The sequence below is a fragment of the Capsicum annuum genome, chromosome 1, assembly GCF_002878395.1.
Source record: "Capsicum annuum cultivar UCD-10X-F1 chromosome 1, UCD10Xv1.1, whole genome shotgun sequence".
Classification (NCBI taxonomy): domain Eukaryota; kingdom Viridiplantae; phylum Streptophyta; class Magnoliopsida; order Solanales; family Solanaceae; genus Capsicum; species Capsicum annuum.
Window position 1 is genome coordinate 99,982,591 of NC_061111.1, and position 17,925 is coordinate 100,000,515.

Genomic DNA, 17,925 nt, shown 5'->3' on the forward strand with positions numbered 1-17,925 from the left:
AAAGGAGAACGAATTACATATTATAAATACACAACTGAAAATTCCTAATAAGATCATTCAGGAATATCACCAAACGCTTCATATAAATTTTTTTGAGCAGGCGATATAGTCATCAGCTTCGCAGTTAACTTTTTATCTTGCAAATATCATAACACACAAATCTCAAATTGAAATTGAACCAAAATGCAAGTAAACTATACACATTTTTCAAATAAATTTATTGACAAAAACTGCAAACAACACACATGATGTTCACTAATATTGTCCAGTAGAAAGAAGTAATGTACTTTTTAGAGTGTTGTCCAAAAGAGGAGTATGTTGTAGAAAATCTATGAAAATATTATGCAATTGCTTCACTATACTATCAAACATCTTTAGTGCATCAATGTTCATCTTGCATCAAAAGGGTGTAAATCAAATAACAATCCTACATTTTTATTTGATATTGTCAGTAAAACTTGACTTTGTAAATTCTCTTCACCTTGTTAGCACAACATCCACACAGCATCCCTACAAATTTGTACAAATAATTGCATGAGGAAAAAATCAAACATTTGCAGTTTATCAACATTCTATGACATAAGAAGCCTAAAAAGAAAATGGAACAACCACACAAAAATATAGATAAGTAGCTTAAACAAATGTCTAATATTATAATAAAGATGAAAAACTCATGGCTATAATGCATATCAATTTCTAGAATAGTCTAATGGGTGAATGTCCATCCACAGACTTCAAGCCAATACGGATCCTGTCTTAAGCAATTTTTTCAGGTTAGCCATTTTACCTGGTCTTTTATGAGTTTATTGCTCCCCCTTACGATTGTTGACTCCTCTTTAATGTTTCTAATACTTGAGTTTAATCCTCTTGTATTTTTAAATTATTTCATTTGCATTTTAAACCCTATTATTATTGCTCGTGAAGTATGATTTGAAGTAATTAATTGGTTCCTAAAATAAAAAAAAGATATCAATGGCCAATGTTAAAAAGTATATGATTACATGTACCAACTATCTAATTTCAACTATACATGTCCAATCAGTCAGAATTAGTGATATACGCATAAATTAGCCATCAAAAGTTTATGTGAAAAGAGTAAAAGACCTAAAAAAGGCACAAAAATTTAAAGAAACTGAGAAGTAATTGATATAAAGCAATACATGAAAGAAGAAGAGGAGAAAATTTACTTAAAATAATAATTTCTAATAAAGAAAAAAGCTAATATAGCTTGAGACCCACAAAAATGGAAAAATAGGTTAATGAAGCTACTTTCTGTGTTGATTATAAATCTCAAGATACACCTTCATTTCTATGTTTAGAGATTGAGATTGAGAGATAAAATTACAGAATAATTTTAGTTGCTAACACGTGGAGATGAAGGCCCTCTCCACATGTGTTATATCCAATCAAATTAAATTAGAAAGAGCCAAAAATTATAAAGCATTGTTGTACACATTTGGCTGCCTATAGTACAATAATGAGATGTTGTGATAGTCCTAGGACTAATGTCTTATATAATAGAGTCTTATTGATTGATTGGTTGATTGATGTGGCATATTCTTCTCCACATTAGATGATTAAATGCATGGGTTTTATTTTTGCAATGATCTTTGAGCTTATTGGGTTTGATATGAACAATCTTATATAAAATCAACTTACACATAATTTAATAAGATCAAATATAATATTTCATTGAAAAATAAGTTAAAATTGATCTTGAAATCATCAGAATACTATTTCATAATTTTACCAAAAAAATTCCAAATTTTCAAGTTGAAAACACAAGATTTGAAGGTGAAATAATGTAATACTGATTAAGGAATGTATAAAAACAATACTGTAAAAAACTTACCCAAATGATGAAATCTTGAAAATCCCTTTTGAATCTCTCAAAATGAGTTTCCAAATTTCAAAAATTAGTTATGAAATTTATGTTTGAAAATACAGTGGGCCTGTCACAAATGCAACCAATCCGGCCCACGACCTATCATAAATGAAACAAACCGACCTGGGGCCTTATAGTAATGGGCGTCCCAGGTCCAATCCAGATTGAAAACCGGCCCCGTTACCCAATCCAACCTCCAGCTGCCTGCCCTGAGTAGGCTCAATTTTGAGCATATAACAATATAGCATAACTATCCAAATTACAGACTTTGGGATAGGTCTATTACCAAGACCAACCCAACCAAATCCAACCATCCGACCCAGCCAATAGCCAAACCAAACCACAAATCATTACCATATGAGTTCCCTAATAGTTAAATATAATCCTAAGATGAAAGAGGATTGGACAACCAACAATACAGTCAATCGAAATCAACCCCACTACCAATGCCAGTACTACGACTGACATCCCTTCCTATCCCGCCCATACCAACCTATAGTAGTTCCACAAAAGCCTCTAACCAAAAGAATACCAAGATCCGGGTGGGACATGCCTCCAACCATACCCAAAACCAATATCCATAAATAAACCAAAGTATAAAATGACATCTATAAAATGGAGCCTTCCAAAAAGATAAAAGTTTACCAGTTCAATCTAGTAGCTGATCCCGAATGTCCAATAGTTAAATAGGAGGAGTAGAATGGCCAGTTGTTGAATCGCGTGGAGATATAGCCACCCAAAGATGGGTTAACGGGTGAACACTAGCATAAACTCAGGATAAGGATAAAATATTACCAACCAGTAAAACTAAGTAAACCAACCATATACATATAAACTATATATATATATATATATGTTAATATATTTAATTATAATATATTATGTTAATATATCTAATTATAATATATTCCAAATCACCTTCAATTTTTTCATAGCCTGATAAACCAAATTCGGACCAAACATGCCCGCCTCACCAAGCTCAAACCATCCAATAGGAGATCTACAACTCCTACTATACAATGCCTCAAAAGGGGCCATACCAATACCAGAATGATAGCTATTTTTGTAAGCAAACTCTACCAAAGGTAGATGCTCAACCCAATTGCCATCATAATCAATCACACATGACCGAAGCATATTCTCCAATGTTTGAATAGTCCTTTCCACTTGACCATCCATCTGAGGATGAAAAGCAGTACTCAGACTCACCTTAGTACCCAATCCCTTCTAAAAAGACCACAAAAAATAAGATAAAAACTGCATACTATGATCAGAGATAATTGAAATAGGTACCCCATGGAGCTTCACAACCTCTTGAAGATACAACTTCGCATAATCCTCCACTGAAAAGATAGTCCTCACTGGTAAAAAGTGAGTAGACTTTGTCATCCTATCCACAATAACCGAAATCAAATCAAATTGGTTCCGCGAACGAGGAAGATCGGTAACAAAATCCATATTGATTACCTCCTATTTCTACTTAGGAAAATAAATTTCTTGATACAACTCTCAAGGCCTCATGTGCTCAACTTTAACTTGTTGACACACCTTGTACTTGGCTACAAAATCAGCCATGCCTCTTTTCATACCATTCCACCAATATATCTCTTTGAGATCATGATACATCTTTCTAGAACTGGGATAAACAACATAGCGCAATTCATGCGCCTAATTAAAGATCTTTTGTCGCAACATCAGGAATACACAACCTCCCTTGGTACCCTAAAGTATCATCACCACTGATCTCAAATACCATTACCTTTTTCCCACCTACATCACTCTTGATTTTCATTAAGATAAGATCTAGCAATTGCTTTTCCTTAATCTTTGCACCGAGAGATGACCTAACCGCTTCTTGTACCAACACACCACCATCTTTAAAGTTCGAAAGACAAACTCAAAGATTAGCCAAATAGTGAATATCCTTCACTAATTTCCACTTCTCCTTATCCACATGAGCTTACTCCCCATGGATAACCTACTAAGAGCATTAACAACTATGTTAGCTTTACCTGGGTAATAGTGAAGACTTATATCATAGTCCTTGTGAAGCTCCAACCATCTCCCCTTCCTGAGATTTAGCTCCTTCTGAGTGAACACATACTATATACTCTTATGATTAGAAAAGATGTCTACGTGCAATCCATACAAATAATGCTGCCATATTTTCAAAGAAAAAATCACCACTAACAGCTCCAAATCATGAGTAGGATAATTCCTCTCATGCGCCTTCAATTACATTGAAGCATAGGCAATCACCTTCCATGTTGCATCAAAATATAGTCAAGTCCTACCCTAGAAGCATCACTATAAACCACAAACCCCTCATTACCTTCAGGCAATGTCAAAACTAGAGCCAAAGTTAGCTTATCCTTAACTTCTCAAAACTCCCTTCACACGCTTCCGACAAAGAAAATTTTACTTTTTTCAGAGTTAACTTAGTCAAAGGAGCTACTATCGAAGAAACGCTTTCCATAAACCGCCTATAATATCTAGCCAAATCCAAGAAGCTTTAAATGTCGATTGGAGTCATGGGTCTAGGCCACTTTTTAACCACCACAAACTTTTGAGGATCCACCATGATTCCCTCACTAGAAATAATATGACCTAAAAAGTTACAACATTCAACAAAAACTCACACTTAGAGAACTTGGCATACAACTGTTGTTCTTTTAAGGTTTGCAACACCACAAGGAGGTGATTGGAATAATCCACCTCACTATTAGAATATACCAAGATGTCCTCAATGAACATAATGATAAAATAATCCAAGAACTTCCTGAAAACCTTGTTCATCGAATTCATAAAGCTGCCGTGGCATTAGTTAAGCCAAATGACATAACCAAGAATTCAAAGTGCCCATACCAAGTACAAAAAATCATTCTAAGGATATCTTCCTCCTTAATCTTAAGCTAATGATACCCAGACAGAAGGTCTATCTTAGAAAAAAACTTAGCACCTTGCAACTGATCAAACAATTTATTTATCCTTAGAAGAGGACACTTGTTCTTAACCGTTACCTTATTCAACTGCCTATAGTCGATGCACATCCGAAGGGAACCATCTTTCTTGCATACGAATAACACCTGTGCGAAGAAACCTCTTATCCAGAAGACCATAAGTTTCTCTTTGAGTTCTCTTAACTCAGCCGAAGCCATTCTATAATAAGGCATAAATATTGCCTAAGTTTCTAAAACCAAATCAATACCAAGCTTGATTTTCCTATCCGAAGGAACACCAGGAAGATCATTTAGAAAAACCTCAGGAAACTCACTTACCATTGAAATTGAGTGAAAAGAAGGACCCTCCGAGTTAGAATCTTTAACCCAAACCAAGTGATAAAGACACCCTTTGGAGATTAATCTTCAAGCTCTAAGATAAGAAATAAACCTCTCCTAGGAGCTAAGGAACTACCCTCTTACTCTATAATTGGTTCACCAGGGAACCTAAAGAAAACCTTATAGGTCCAACAATCTAAGGACCTACAACAAGAGTGTAACCAATCCATCCCTAGAATAATCTCAAAATCCATCATATCCAGCTCAGATAGATCTACCAAGGTTTGGATGCTACCAACAGATATCACCCCCCCCTAAAGACTCTTTTAACAATAATTGAGTTACCTACAGAAGTAGAAATAGAAAAATAATACAAAACAACCTCAGGATCAAAACAAAAACACACAGCCATATATGGGGTCACATAGAAAAGAGTAGACCCCAGATCAAGCAAATAATACACGTCACAAAAAAGAGTTGTAACATACCAGTCATAATATCAGGTGATGCCTCAGATTCCTGCCAAGATACAAGAGCATACAACCTATTTTAGCCAGTGTCGGTACCAGAAGCAGGAGCAGACATAGAAACAACATCACTAGGTACAGGAGTAGAATATGAAGCAACCAGAACTTTGATCTCTCCCAAAGCACCTTTAACCACCGGACAATTTCTGAGCATATGTCCTGGCTGGCCACATTTAAAATATTTTTTTGTCTCTTCATCATAAAAGCCTTGATAAAGATGACCACAGAACCAACAAAGAGGATACGAAGAAGCCGACCCTGTGCCTAGAAATTATCACCACCTTACTAACGCCTATCACCTGACTACTTCGAGTAAGGAGCGCTAGCACTAGAGAAGAAACCAGAACTCCCCTACTTCTACTTCAGCCATTTGCTGCCATCTCGACCACCCAGATATTGAGTGTCATCTTGCTGAAAGAACCTGCTTTTCTTACCCTGCCTTTCCCCAAACTCTGCTTGCTACCTTTTTTCATCCTCCACTTACTACATATGAACAAACAACCTTGAAATATCCATATCCTTGATCAACAAAAAAGTCTTGCTTTCAAGGATCAAATCTTAATGTAGCCCAGAAGTGAACTTTCTCATCTTTGCCCTCATATCAGCCACCAAATTTGGAGCATACCTTGACAACTAATGAAATTTCAAGGTGTATTCCTTGACAAACATTCTTCCCTGATTAAGATTCACAAACTCCTTCATCTTTGCTTCCTTAATTCCTGAGGAAAAAAAAGATCCAAGAAGGAATTAGAAAAGGCCTTCTATAAGGAAAACTCCTCAACATCACCTCTATCCCTATTCCACTCCTCGTACCATTGGTACGCAATATCTTTGAGCTGATAAGCTATAAAATTTACCCCTTTCATGTTAGTGTCCTGTATCACTCTAAATATCTTCTATATTTTATCCATAAAACCTTAAGAATCCTTCTCCACCTTTAAACTAGTAAAAGTAGAAGGATTCATATTCATGAACTATCCAACCCTTGTGGCCTCAACAAATAGAACACCAAATATATCCCACTCAGCCTAAGAAACAACCAACTAAGCAATAGTATAAATCAACTAATGAAAGTTTACATTAGTAACCTCACCTTGAGGAGGACTAATAGCAATCAGAAGAACTCCAGAACAATCTAGGATAGGACCCTAAGATCGAGTACAAACTCCAAGTGTAGGACGTACTCCGTCAATATTATCCCTAGATGGGACAAAAGGATTTCCTTGTATTCTAAATCGATGAGGCATGATCTGATAAACGAACAAACAAGTATTAGAGGAAATTTCAAGACTTCAACTCCAAGCTTGAAAATAGAATACCAAGAAAGTGAAACATTCCTAAATATCCTGTAGCCTTTCTCTTATGATATGGCATGCTACACACCCCTAAAAGAGACTCTGCTAGACATGACTTTGTGGACTCCCAATTAATCATGAACCTAAGCCTCTGGTACCAACTTGACACGACCTGACCTAGGGCCTTATCATAATGGGCATCCCAAGTCTGACTCAAACCAAAGACCACCCCCATTACCAATCCAACCTCTAGCCGCCTGCCCTGAGTAGGCTTAATTTCAAGAATATAATAACATCATGTAACTATCAAAATTACAGACTCTGGGATAGGTATATTACTAAGATCGATCTAACTGAGTCCAACCGTTCGAACCTAACCAATAGACAAACCAAACCACAAACCATTACCATATGAGTTTCATAATAGTTATATATAATCACAAAATAAAAGAGGATAGAACAACTAACAATACAGCTAGCCGATATCATCCCTAAAACCAATGTCAATACTAAGGTTGACACCCTTACCGATCTCGCCCAAAGCAACCCATAGTAGTTCTAAAAAAGCCTCTAACCAAAAAAATACTAAAATTCGATTGGGACATTCCACCAATTATAGACAAAACCAATATCCATAAATAAACCAAAGTATAAAATAACATCCATGAAATAGAGCCTTTTATATAGATAGAAGTTCACTACTTTAATCCATCAGTTGATTCTGAATATACGATAGCTAAGTAGGAATAGTAGAATGGTCAGTTCCTATATCACATGGGAACACAACCGTCCAAAGATAAGTTAGCAGCTGAACCTAGCATGAACTCAAGATAAGGATAAAATAATGCCAACCAAAAAAACTAAGTAAACCAATCATATGCACACAAACCATACATATATATATAACCATATCGATAAAGGGAACCGAGTTTAGGATGCATTTAAAATCGGTTATCTGAAGGTTAACCATCCTTAACCACCTGCGGTCTATATAGGTCCAGTGTAACCTCATGAACGGGCCTCGATGTATGTAGCTGCATGAACTGAAGATACCATAAGAGTAAGGGATTCCTAAGTACCCTCAGCCTCTATGATAAATATGTACAATGTACTTAGAGAATTCCCATATACCTCATAGTATCATAAAAAGGGTAGCCAAGCCCTACCCCTCATGTTGGAAAATATGAGTTTCCAATGTTCGTTTGTTGAACTCCCACTTTCACGGTTAGCCATCACACCCCTCTTATTATCCAAATAAAACCATTTCCAACCAACCAATCCATTATTCTATTTATTATTTATTGAGGCTATGAGTAGTGGTATCATCATACCAACTATAACTTGTAAGTATTGTCCTTGCCAAACCTTTTAAGGTAAAGGGATTCCCGTGTACCCATTTACCAAGTTAACTTGGGGGATTCCTATATACCCTACAAGTGTTCCATTATTATATTTTCTTGGGAAAGTCCCATGTACCCCACAGGTTGTTCATTAACATGTTTACATGGGGGACATTATACCCATAGGGAGTTCAATTAACCATAACCATGACCACCAAACCATTCAATTTAAACAATTCCAAACCATTTAGCCATTTAGGGTTTCATTACCAAGTTTAAACCATGCATAAGTTCTATTAAAATCTAACAATGTAGTAATATGTAATGACTCTTTAGGTCATTGTTCTTGTTCTTCTTTATTTTCATTGATAGACCTTCTCTATAGCTGCCCCAAGTCATTAGTGATTTGCTGGAATTGATAGTTTGGTTACCTTGTGGTTCATTTGGTTGTAGAAATACTTTCCCAATTTGACGTCTTCGTTGGTTCTAATTAACCACCAAGAAAAACCTTAAGTAAAACAACCTTAAATGCAAAATCTGACTTTGCCAGCATATCTAAAACATCATAATCTATGTGGTTATATATCTTATTTGCTAAAAAAGGACTCTAAATGCATCTCGAGGTATTAACTGAAGCCCAAAACCAAGTTCCAAGCTTTAGCTATATCCCAACATAGAGGGAGATACTACAACCACAGTAGGAGAGGTGCGAACACGATGTAGCAACCGCAACTAAGTGGGGTCCATGACTACGCTACTTGAGGCCTAGGTAAAGCCTATTTAAAGGTTGTCTTGCTTAAAATTTTGGCCATTTTGTACCTCTCTCTTGAGCTCTAAATCCTAATATAGTGTAAAATATTCAAGTGAGTCTTGTTAGTTGATTAGGAGCATGAATAACTTGTGAAATTCAATTTTTCTACAAATCTAAGGTAAGATTCCTTCTAGTTTGGTGTTAATTTCTTGCATTATAGACCTAAAACCCCTAAGTTGAGGCTCAATTATTACCACAAATATGATCAATTTACTCAAATTTATTGAGGTTTATAGCTGCCTAATGATAGTTGAGCAAAGGGTTGGTCTTGAAAACTTATTTTCTGAATAAGGAACCCACTTAGGGGTTTGGTGTCATTTAGCAAACATGACACAATGGTTTCATAATGGTTATTTTCATTCTTGTATTTATTCTTAGATTATATTGTTGATAGCTTGGCTCATGGAAGAAGCCTCAAGAAAAGAAAAGGCAAAGCTCGTTGGTCTATGAGCAATTTAGACTCAAGGTAGGTTAGGCTTACTTGTAGTTAGATTGAGCTTAATTGTAGTATAATTATGATATCTTGTAAGATTGGGTGGGGTCATAGATGATAAATAGGTGAATGATGATACTTGGGATTAGTTGATCCTCGTAGGCTATTAAACTTGTAAAAGTGTGATGCTTGACTATAGCCTAGAACCTTGGATAGTTTTACTTGTAGTCTCATGAATAGTATGAGAATACTTTAGTTGCTCTAGTAGAGGACTATGATGTTGTTGACTAACCTTAAGAGGATTTTGACCTAGATATGACTAGTTATGAATTGGCCTTTGTGTTTGGGGTGACTTAGAAGGGATACTGAAGGATATTTTCCCTCATAGGCCTAGTAAGGATTGATAAGCCCTTATGGTATGATTTAGATAATCTAGCCTAATTTAGGGTAGAAGTTAGTCTTATAGAAGTGAACTTTGGCATTATTGGTATTTAGGAGTGGGACTTGACCCACGTTAAGCTTGAAATATGTTATTCCTTAGTGACCTAGATACTTGATGAATGTCTAAGTTACACTATTGAGGTTATAATGGTTAAATTTGATTTTCGGATATGCATGTGGTGGATGGTTGGATAATGTGTATACTTGATTGATTATATTATTTTCATGATATGGATAGCCTTGGAAAGTCTTGTAAATTGAAACTATGGTTATGATATCACTTGGCTTATTGATGAGTTAACCAAGTAAACCTCTAATTATGTTACCACTCTTGCTATGACCCAAGCCTAATGATTAAGCTAATGTTTATTTGAAGAATTTTCCTTTGGATTTAGTATTGTGAAAAGTGGGAATAGAAGAGACATCTAATAAATTCTAATAATAAAGCCTAATGACTTGTAATTGGCTTGCTAATAAACTTCTTAACTTGGAAAAGTGGTGATTGCGTATATCATTTAGCTACTCATGCTAACGCATATACTTATATTGTGTAGTGATGATTAATAGTAAATTATGATGGTATGTCTTACCTTACATCACTTATACTCTATCATTGTGGGTTGTATATGCTTATTAATTTGACTACATATATATGTGCATATAGTTGCCTTAGAGAATGTGTTAATGTTATGATGATGCTCGGCGAATTCGGTGGATATAATGACGTTATGATAATGCCCGATGAATCCAGAGGATATAATGATGTTATATGATGCTTGGTAAATTCAAAGGATATAATAATATTATTATGATGCTTGGTGAATCCACAGGATATAATAATGTTATGATGATGATCGATGAATTCAGAGGATATAATGATGTTATAATAATGCCCGGTGAATCCGAAAAAGGTAATAATGATATGATGATGCCCGATGAATTTGGAAGCGATAAAGATGTTATGACAATGTTATATGTGGTGAGTATATATGAATGCATAGTTCTATGTGAAGTTATTTTGTGTGTGGATAAACCCATTTGTGTACTTGTGACATGATGTCTTCCTTGGTAAATTGTTATCCATTATTTATCATTAATTACTAGATAAGAGTGTGACCCTTGTTAACTCTAATTAGTAACTAGAAGCAGATTATGCTGAGTATTGGGTTAAGGCTAATTGATATTATAATCTTGTGTAGAACCAATGTCTCACTTAGTAAATCTACTTAACTTGGATAAATGGTTACATTATCGAATTTCGCCTAGTAAAGTGGCTTTTGTGATAACTAGTTATCTCTAATAAATGACTTTGACTTGTAGGCTAGAAGCCTAGAGAACTAGTTGGTGGACCATACTTAGCTAAAATATAGAAACTATCCCTTAAGGTTGTGACATGATCAATGATAATGGACCTAGTATTATATGATAAGTGGTTAAGTTGACATCAAGTATGTGATGTCATGGTGGCTTAATTGATGACTTATATAATTAAGAGGCTAACTAGAAGATGGCTTTGTGATGGGTGAATAAATAATAGTGTTGGCAACTTGTAGCTTTTCCTTATTTGATGACTAGTAAATTGTTAGACTTGCAAACTAGTGGCTCATGGAAATAGAGGCTAGCTAGTATAGACTAGAGATGAAGTTTATTAATTAGTTAGAGATAAAGAACTATATAACTATGTTATGGTGATATCGACTTTATTATTTCAAATTACAGTATTGATGATGATTGTAGACCTCAATAAGAGGCCATGTCTGGAATGTACAACCTGTGGCTTTAGTGAGTTACTTGTGTAGTTATGCCTTGATATGTTGATAGATTGATCTTTTGGTGTACTCTCCGATGGTATGGGATGTCGTGACTAGTTCTTTGTTTGTTTTCCTTAAGTATACTTCCTGGCAGTATGGGACGTCGTAGTAAGTTCTTTTGCTTTATACTCTAATAATGGTAGTTATGTCTATTATGGTAATTAAATGATTTTTATTGTATATATATGGGTTTTCGCTTCTAAAATGATTACTTATGTTGTATGAAAGTTATGGTATATGTGAATATGAATTGTCATACTATTGTTCTAGTTAATTAGTTATCTTATATAGTGATATCGAAAAAGATTTAGGTTCTATTTTGTTTGAGTTGAGATCGTGCACTGTTGATATCCGAAGACAGGGTGAGCTCTTGGAGTTTGAGTTGCCCTTTTTCCATTCTATCCTTATTCTATCTTTTGTATTTGATACAAATGTATAAGACTATTTAAGATTTTAGATGTTGAGTTGTAATTTCTATTATCGAATGTAGAGATGAACTTGTACTAATACTATTAAGTCATGGGATTGGTATTCAAATATTAGTTGTTTCTTGTGGAATGTCTTTGTTATATTGTGTTCCCATATAGGGTCCATGTTGGACGTTTCTACTAAGGTAACACATTGCTTTAGCTTTGGGATACGGTGTTGGCTTACCTACTTGTGGGTTATGGTAGGTGCCATCATGACTCGCAAAATGGGTCATGAAAAATTGGTATTAGAGCCTAGGTTTTGTGGATATTATTGGTATAAGAGCAAGTGTCTAATATTGTCCTGTAGATCAGAACATTGACGTCCGTTTCCTATCTTTGAGAGGCTATAGGATATTCTTAGGAGCCCCTCACTTTTTTCACTCATATCATGCTAAGATTCTAAGTTGGTTTGTTTGATATTTTCTTGACTTTACTGTTTCACAGTTGCCCAGGACTCATGCTACAGTTATATATGAGGAAGGTCCCAAGAACCAGACTCGTGATGTGTCCCTAGTGAGGGATCAGGGTGGACCTCCTCTGAGCCCTATTCCTATAATTGATCCAAAGACTCTTCCACCTCAGCAAGCAGTAGGCCAGGGACCAATCCAGGCTCCACCTGGATTCATCCTCTTTTCTTTTCTTGGAGATGCTTTAGTTTAATTTTTAGGTATTGTTAATGGTTCATAGAATACTGGCATAGGAGTGCAGCCTGCAACTGTAGCTACTAGAGTTAAGGTTCCTCCTATTCTGGTAGTTGTTTATCCGACAGTCGCTTAGCCTATTGTGACCTAGCCTGCTATGTCTGCTGAGGAGTAGAAGACACTAGGTAGATTCTTAAGGTTGGCTCCACCTAGGTTTTTTGGTCCTCCTGGAAAGAATGCTATTGAGTGTCTGACTGCTTATGAGGATAGGCTTCCTGGGTTAGGCCTTGTTGAGACCTGTGGTGTGGATCACACCATATTTCAATTGGACTTATCTGCTCGGCATTGTTTGAAAGGTTTTGTGAGTTCTAGGATAGTTGGATCTTCCTCTCTCTCTCTTAGGCTCAGTTCTCCAAGATATTCTTGGAGAAGTATATGCCATGTAGCCTTAGAGACTGGTTGATAGATCAATTCTCTAGATTGGAGTAGGGTTCTTTAATAGTCGCAGAATATGAGGCTCATTTCCATGAGTTGGCTAGGCATACGACTTCTATCTTGGATACAGAGTATAAGAGAGTTTGCTGCTTTGTGAGAAGATTGAGACTTCTTATTTAGATGGCTACTCAGAGTTTGGTTACTGTGGGTAGGACTTTTGCTAAGGTTTTTAATCATGCTAGAGTGATGGGAGCATGCAATGTGAGGGCCATGATTAGAGGCCCAAGTTTTAGGGCAGATTTGGTGGGAGCCATAGTAGTTCCCAATTTAGGGGTGGTATTTCTTATACTGGACATTCTCCATGTTCATCTTTTCAGTCTCAGAGTCAGACTAGTCGGCCAGTTCAGGCAGCTCTTCAGACCACTAATAGGGTCAGTTCATTACTAGTGGTCGCCCTAATAAGAGTGATGATCAGTCCTTGAGAGGTTCATCTATAGGCCATACTAGGCGTGGTAGCTATGCCCGATTAATTAGATCTATGAGTTTTGGTTTTGCTCGTGATTCTTGTTTTACTTAAGGACTTCTTGATTATTTCTCAAGGGAGTGCCCTAGTCATGGGGTGATGGTTTTTTTAGCCTAGGGAGCTACTCTTATTAGGGTAGTTCATCCTTCAGGTAGAGGTGGTTTACGAGGTCGTAGGGGTGGTTACTAGGGTGCTCGAGGTGGTACTTAGATAAGCAGGACAGAAGGTAGGTCAGGTTCCTAGTTAAGTGGAAAACGTGGACAGTTGTATGTAGTACCCATTAGACCTGAGGTTGATACTTTAGATGTTATAGTTACAAGTACGATTTTGGTATGCCGCAAGTCGGATATTGCTTTATTTGATCCTGGATCCACTTATTCTATTATATCTACTTATTATGCACCACAGTTGGACTTGACTAATGATTTATTATTTTTTCCATTGCGCATATCTACTCTTGTAGGTGATTTTTCAGTCATGTATCGAGTATTCAGATTAGGTATTATGGCAGTTAGTTATGTAGATACTTGTGTTGATCTTATTATTATGGATATGTTGGATTTTGATGTGATTCTAGGCATGGAATGGTTATCCCACTATCATGTGGTCATGGATTATTTTGCCAAGACCATTACCTTAGCTATGCCTAGCGTACCCCCATTCGTGTGGTAGGGAGCAATTAGCCATGAGCCAACAGGGATTATTTCTTATATTTGTGCCAGACGGCTTATATAGAGGGGTTGCAAGTCTTATCTTTCCTATGTATATGATACCAGTGTAGAGAGTCCAACATTGACTCTGTTCCTGTTGTGTGTGAGTTTCCTGATCTGTTTCCTACCGATCTTCCTGGTATTTCCCCTAACTGTGAGATTGAGTTTTGTATTGAAGTTCAGCCTGACACCCAACCTATTTCTATGGCACCTTACCGTATGGCTCTTGCGGAGCTTAAAGAGCTGAACTCCTAGCTCTAGGATCTTTTGGATAAGGGTTTCATTAGAACAAGTGTGTCTCCGTGGGGAGCCCCTATTTTGTTTTTAAAGAAGGAAGATAGGTCGATGCAAATATGTATTGATTATAGACAACTTAACAAGGTAACGGTGAAGAACCATTATCCTATGCCTCGTATTGATGATTTGTTAAACTAGCTTTAGGGTTCAGCTGTATTTTCTAAGATAGATTTGAGTTCTGGTTTTTATCAGTTAAGGATTCGGGATGAGGATATCCCTAAGACGACCTTAGGACCCGTTATGGTCACTATGAGTTCTTGGTGATGTCTTTTGGGCGAACTAATGCCCTAGCCGCGTTTATGGACTTGATGAACCGTGTGTTCAGACCCTATCTAGAATCCTTTGTTATTGTGTTCATTGATGACATTCTTGTGTATTCGAGGAGTAGTAAGGAGCATACGCAACACTTAAGAATTGTGCTCCAGGTCCGGTCGAGAGCATGTGCTTTTTTTCGAGTTCTCCAAGTTCGAGTTTTGGCTTTAGTTAGTATCATTTCTTAGATGTTGTGTCCAAGGCAAGTATTATGGTAGACCCGACTAAGATTTCAGTGATTCGTGATTGGGCTTGGCCTACTTTTCCGACTGAGGTTCACAGTTTTATTGGTTTGGCTGGTTATTATAGGCGCTTTGTTGAGAGCTTTGCTACCATATCAGCCCCTATGACTAGACTGTACAAGAAGGAAGTTCCTTTCTGATGGTATGAGGAGTGTGAGTTAAGCTTTGGAAAGCTCAAGAATTGTCTCACTTCAGCCCCGGTGTTATCCTTTACAGTTGAGGGGGAAGGATTTACAATGTTTTATGATGGATCCAGTGTTGGTCTTGGATGTGTTTTGATAGAGTAGGGTCGTTTCATTGCCTATGCCTCTAGACAACTTAAGGTGCATGAGAGCAACTGGACCACTTATGATTTGGAGTTGGCGGTGGTAGTTTTCACGCTTAAGATTTAGAGGCATTACTTGTATGGTGTGCATTATGAGATTTCACCGATCATTATAGTCTTCAGCATCTTATGACCCAACGATATCTTATTGCACACCAGTGCAGATGGATAGAGTTACTAAAGGACTATGATATTTCTATCTTGTATCATTCGGGTAAGGCAAATATGGTGGCAGATGCCTTGAGTTGCAAGGTAGTAAGTATGGGTAGTTTAGCATGTATAGCAATTTCTTAGAGGCCCTTGGCATGGGAAATCCATTCCATATCTAATTTGGTGGTTCTCCTTGATATTTTGGATCCTGTAAGGATTTTGGCTTATTTAGAGGTGAGGTCCTCCCTATTTGAGCAGATTCATGATCATTAATTTTAGGATAGTATGTTGTGTCTTCTCCATGATTGGGTGATGAGTGGTGATTCTGGGAGACACATCATAAATTCTAAGGGTATCTTGAGGTTTTAGGGTCGTATTTGTGTTCCCCAACTTGATGACTTAATTCAATCAATTTTGCATGAGGATCATAGCTCTAGATATTTTATTCATCCCGGTATGGCCAAGATGTATAGAGATTTAAGGCAGCTTTATTGGTGGGATGATATGAAGAGAGATATGGCAAACTTCATAGCTTGTTGCCTATGTTGCCAGTAGGTTAAGGTCGAGCATTAGCGTCCAGGCGGTTTAACTCAGAGGTTACCCATTCCCGAGTAGAAATGGGAAAGGGTTACTATGGACTTCATTAGTGGTTTATCTCGTACTTTTAGTGGTCATGATGGTATTTGGGTTATTGTGGATTGTTTGACCAAGTAGGCACATTTCCTTTCTATTTAGATGACCTTCAGTGCTAATAGATTAGCCCAAATTTATGTTCGAGAGATAGTTTATTTGATTGGGGTCCCTGTGTATATCATATCAGACCGTGGTTCTGTATTTACTTTACACTTTTGGAGAGAATTTTAAGAGGAGTTGGGTACTCGAGTGGATTTGAGTATAACCTTTCATCTGCATATGGATAGTCAGTCCGCATACACTATTTGGGTTCTTGAGGATATGATCCGAGCCTATGTTATGGACTTTGGAGGATAGTGATATCAACACTTAGCATTGGTAGAGTTCGCCTAGAACGACAGTTACCATTCGAATATTGAGAGGGCGCCTTATGAGGCTTTTTACGGTAGGAGATTTTGTTCTTCTATAGGATGGTTTGAGACTTCTAAGATTAGACCCTGTGGTACAGATTTGCTTTAGGACTCATTGGATAGAGTTAGGGTGATTTAGAATAGGCTGAGAGCAGCCCAGAGTAGGCAGAAGGCCTATGTCGATCGTAGAATTTGTTCCTTGATATTTGGAGTTAGTGATCGTGTGTTCCTTCGTGTTTCTCTTATGAGAGGTGTGATGATATTTGGGAGGAAGGGTAAGATTAGCCCTCGCAGTATTAGTCCTTTTAAGATCCTCTGTGTAATTTGCGAGGTAGCCTATGAGTTAGCTTTACCTCCAGACTTTTCCGCTGTTCATCTAATTTTTCATATCTCTATGTTGAGGAAGTATATTCCTGATTCTTCTAATAAGCTTAGATGAGACTCAATTCAGTTAGATAACCAATTGACCTTTGTGGAGTTCCCGTGCTTATTTTCGCTGGTGATGTGAGGCCATTGCATTCTAGAGAGACTCTAGTAGTCAAGGTTTTATGGAGGTATCGCCTAGTAAAGGAGGCTACTTGGGAGATCAAGAGTAAGATGTATGCCTAGTTTTCTTATTTGTTTGAGACTTCAGGTATCTTCTTCGTCTTTAACTTTTGGGGATGAAAGTTCCTTGGTAGTGGATGTTGTAATGACCCTTCAAGTCGTTGTCCACGTTCCTGCTTATTTTTTCCGATAGAGCTTCTCCAAAGCTACCCCAAGTTAGTAGTGAATTGCTGGAACCTATAGTTTGGTTACCTGGTGGTTCATTTGGTTTTTAGAACCACTTTCCCAATTTGAAGTTTTTATTGGTTCTAATTAACCACTAAGCAAAAACTTCAATAAAATGACCTTAAATGCAAAATCTGACTTTACCAATGCATCTGTAACATCAAAATCTATGTGGTAACATATCG